This window comes from Branchiostoma belcheri, unplaced genomic scaffold (assembly GCF_001625305.1).
Source record: "Branchiostoma belcheri isolate BF01 breed outbred unplaced genomic scaffold, Haploidv18h27 scaffold1167, whole genome shotgun sequence".
NCBI classification, from domain to species: domain Eukaryota; kingdom Metazoa; phylum Chordata; class Leptocardii; order Amphioxiformes; family Branchiostomatidae; genus Branchiostoma; species Branchiostoma belcheri.
In genome coordinates, this window is record NW_017802566.1 from 1 (window position 1) to 4805 (window position 4805).

At 40.8% G+C, this 4805-nt stretch overlaps 1 pseudogene; it reads right to left on the reverse strand.

The window, feature by feature from the left end:
* Positions 1-2070: 2070 nt before the first annotated feature.
* Positions 2071-4440, reverse strand: LOC109462443 (annotated as a pseudogene).
* Between the last annotated feature and the right edge of the window lie 365 nt (positions 4441-4805).

Consider the following 4805-nt stretch of genomic DNA (forward strand, 5'->3'; position numbering starts at 1 on the left):
GTCAATCAGATACATTCTGTTGTTGGAATGAAAGTTGCCAGCCAATCACATTGCCTCTTGCGCGTAGACAGTAATATGATTGGCTGATAGCTTTTGTCTCAACAACATGAGGGGAAGTACTGGTATCTCATTGGTTAACAACTGGCCAGCAGTGTTGCAGCTAGAAACATGCGTGTTAGGTATGGTCGACGGGTTCTTTTGTTTTCAAGTGCTGAGAGAGGTGACTTGTTTATAGAAGAGAGCTGTTTTGTGCATAACTAAATTAAATGTACTTTCTTCATACAATGCTGAATGATTCAACAAAATTCAATCACCACTTGTTTCTAGCTTTCTGGTATGCTGTACATATGTATCATTAATAATAAATGAAGGAAATGCTACTTACCTTTTTTAATCGTAATTTTAGGTGGAGATCCAGAAATAGACGTCTTCACTGCATTGTTGTCTCTATAATAAACAATAAAACGTAAGGAAAATGCCGGTCATCAAAGCTTACATTATCAGTTACGATTAGAAAAAAAAAGATTACATTATCAGTTTGCATTATCATAAATGGTTTACATTATCAGTTTACATTATCATAGAGTTCACATTGTCATATGCGTTATCAGAAGGGTTTACATTTATCAATTTCCATTATCAAGGCTTTGCGTTATCAGTTTGCATTATCATAGAGTCCATATTTTCAGTTTGCGTTATCACAAAGTGCTTACATTATCATTTTGCATTATCATAAAGAGTTTACATATAGTCAATTATGACCACGTGCAAAGAGCCAAGCATATCTCGTCACCCCTTATCTTCACTATAAATGTAATGTTATTACCTCCATGAAAAATGGAGGTATTGTTTTTGGCGTGTCTGTCTGTGTGTGTGTGTGTGTGTGTGTGTGTGTCTGTCTGTGTGTTTGTGTTCCGCAAATTTGTAGTCAGCATAACTTCAGAACGCCTTTATGGATTGTGATGATATTTGGTATGATGGTAAGTCTTATGAAGACAAAGGTCAAGGTTGAATATGGGCCTCCTGGTGGATGACCTTGGTACTGCAGAAGAACTTCCGGTTTTTGTATCTCCTGTCCTGAACATGCTATGGTCTTGACTTTTTGGTGACAGATAGCTTTTCTGGTCAGGAATAAGTGGTGTGAGTTTGGTCCCCCTACATGTGTAGCAGCTTGTTCTGGAACTGCAGGGCACCTTCTGGCGAAATCTTTAAAAGCCAATAAGTCCAGACAGGAACAACGTATTTTCATCATTTTTGGTGTCTAGTTAGCTTAGAGAAAGTTGTACATAATTAAATACAAATTATGCAAATGAGGACTTAATTATGAGGAAATTCTATAATCACAGTGTTTTATATAATAGTTCTGCTATACGTGTAATCTTTTTTGAATCTGTGGAAGGCGGAACATCAACAGATACCAATTATGCAAATGACAACCTAATTTGCATAATTAATGTGAAGATTCTGTGACTCCTTATTGGTGCATGATATGAATACCTTGTTATACCTTGTTACATGTGTAAGTTACTTAAAGGTTAACATCACTATGCATTTGTTATATTTATGTAGAGGTCATTTGCATCATTTAAGAATAAATTTACATGTCAAGCCCATATTTCATGGAGGTATGAGATCTCGGAATTCTTGTTGGGTTCTGTATTGTGTTGAGTATAAATAACTAGAAAAGTAACATTTGCAAAGCAAGTGCATAATGTTTACCTTCACAAAGTCTAGCTTAAACTACTGCTCTGTATATTTTACTCAAACACACACATTAGTGATCAGCCTTTCCAACTCTGTCCTGCAACTTGCATCATAATGTAGCACCAGTTACCATGGTGACAGATGTCTGATCAAGGTCATTGTCCTTATGTGTTTTAAAAAGATTTCATGTCAACAATTGTTCGACATTGTAATTTGTATTGCACTGTATTTATCTTGTGTTTGAGAGGACAACTTGTAAAGGTGTCAATACACCTGTTATTTCCTCCCTTCCACTTGTATGTTTGTACTTGTGGTGAATTCTAATAAACAAATAAACAAAGAAGAAACTACGAAGGTAAACATAACAATGTTTGTTAAGATACCTGCTAAACAGTTTTCCAGCATTCTGCTTCTTGTACGCAAAAATAACCATGGTAACCTGTTGTATTGCACGGAATGTTGGCGGCTTTGTCACAATACCACCAGGCCCCTAGCATGCGGGTCCGAGTAGTTACAAATCCCACTGGTGTTCTTCAAGATGACCGGGTCTACGCTACACTGGGTGTCGATCGCCTTATTTCCTATTGTATAGCGTTTTCGGAAGGTGACTAGTTCAAAAGGATATTTGCGGATGTTGTTTTCTATGACATCAATAGCCTGCCGTGGGTGGACCAGTTGGATTCCGATGGTAACCTCCCCTTCCCACAACAGGCGGAACACTGCTGTGTACGTTCCGTTTAGGTGATCTGTGATGATGCCAACGGCGCCAGACTTAGACGTTGTTGAATAAATGGACGCCCGAAAGAAATCCCCGATATTGGTAACCGTGTTGTTTCTCTCATCTTTCGCGGAGAAAACAACGTGTAACATGTCCCCGACAGAAAATTGTGTTTTGGACCCAGTAGCCAAGGAAAACTTCAGCTGTTTTTTTACATAAACTGTAGCAGAAAACGGTTTGGTTGTTTTTAACACCGGTTTCTCAGTTTGGTCTACCTTAAACACCGGGTTCTTAGTTTTCAATGAACTACCCCACTTATTTACAAATGAAGGTACATCATGAGAGGATTCTGCAGTAAACCATGGCGTTTTCGAGACTTGGTGCTTCAACCAGGGACTTGCCTGTAGAAAAAAAAAATAGACAAGAAATTAAAGATTTCATGCCTCTTTGGAGTATTCGGTGCTTGAACTGTCTGTCCCCTGGATGGCACCTCATAGCTAGGAGGATGAACTAAACTGAACCGAAGTATTTAGATTTGTTGTGAATTCATTATGCATGCTATACAGAAGGTTCGTCTGGCATTAGAGCTCGGGGACTCACAAGACAATGCGGTAAAGGCGGCTTATAGAGAGCAGAAGACAGGAAGGAAGTGGAAAGTGGGTGAAGTTCTGGACCAGGCGGTGAGCAGACTGAAACATAGAGACATTGTCGGTGCAGTGCAGCACGGAAGAAAAGGTTTAGGATGGGGCGAGAGGACGCAGAGATGGGAACGAGCAAGCCCCAGAGAAAGGAAACAGCTAGTCGTGAGAGAAGTAGAAAGAATGGAGGAAGAGAAAAGGAAAGTGAGTGCAGTCGCCCAGAGTCAGCAAGGTGAAAGTGAAAGTGATCTCGATCCAGTTTAGCTTATTGAAGAGCTAATCTTCCACTGGTCGTGACAGAGAAGACAGACGCTATGTACAGTATTTACAGGTTCATTGTACCGGGGAAATTCCTCTAGCTCTTTTCGACAAGCACAATGAACAGTGGACCACGGTTAACGTCCCGTCCGAAGGACTGCGACCCTAAACAGTAGCGTGCATGTCGGGTGAGCGACATCAGCCGGGATTCGAACTCCCAACCTCTTAGTCCAGAGGCAGGATCGCTAACCACTGGACTACGCACGCTACTGGTGCATGGGTGAATTGGGAGGGTGCAGTCGACAGAACATTAACCTGGAATGATCTATGGAAGATTCCACAGTGCAGGCTGAGTTTTCTACTAAGATCAGTATACGACGTTCTTCCCTGCCCCAGACACCTGATCATGACTAGATGGTATAAGAAGGAGGAAGCCCCATAGACTTGTTTTGGCTGCCTGGTAGAGCTCTAAAGGCAACGCCATTGTCTGTTTGTTTTATTTTTTTTGGTGGTGTACATGGGGGTCAGAGGTCATGATCGTACTTATTATCCCTATCAAAGGAAAAGATGGTATAAGAAGGAGGAAGCCTCATGGACTTGTTTTGGCTGCCTGCAGGTAGAGCTCTAAAGGCAACGCCATTGTCTGTTTGTTTTATTTTTTTTGGTGGTGTACATGGGGGTCAGAGGTCATGATCGTACTTATTATCCCTATCAAAATTTCTGGACTAAATGTACAATTTGGAAGTTGGACTCGCCTCACCCACTCTGCGGTATACCAGCTGCGTTTATAGTGTAGAACTATTTACAGAGATAAAATTTTCTTCCTGCGCACTATCCGGGATTGGAACAACCCGCCAGAGGACAATGCTCTCTGCACCAATCTGGAGGGCTTTAAGTCCATGATACAAGTCTCGTGATCCCCACCTCATTACATATCACAGTAATTTGCGCAGTAATTTGAGTAAATCCGTCACGGTGACAAAATCTTCGATACGACGAACACCTTGCAGAAAGAAGAAGAAGATATACCTTACTGCCGTACAGCAAGGTCACAGTACTCAGTACGAATACAGGACCTATCACCCTGTACTTAACAATCCACTGCCTCCAGGCGTCCGCCATGTTGCTGTACGTTGGGAGAGAAAAACAACTTTAAACCTCACGATCATTTTTTTTAACCAGATGATAAAATATACGGTACCTTAATCTAGTGAATTTTTCACCTGCACATAACACGTTTTTTTAAAATTCAGTCATGTTTGATGACGATTACCTTCATCTGACTAAAAATGCAGAAATACGCTATTCTTTGATATTCTTTGATATTCAACCTTAAGTGAGACACATTTGTTCTGCCTCCATGAACTGGTTAATGGGCGTGCGAAGGTTGCCATTAATTTTGCCAAGGTCTTATTTCCAACATGGCGGGGCCCGATCGCGCTACTAAATTTTGCGTGAACGAAGAATAAACAAATTCTATACGCAAA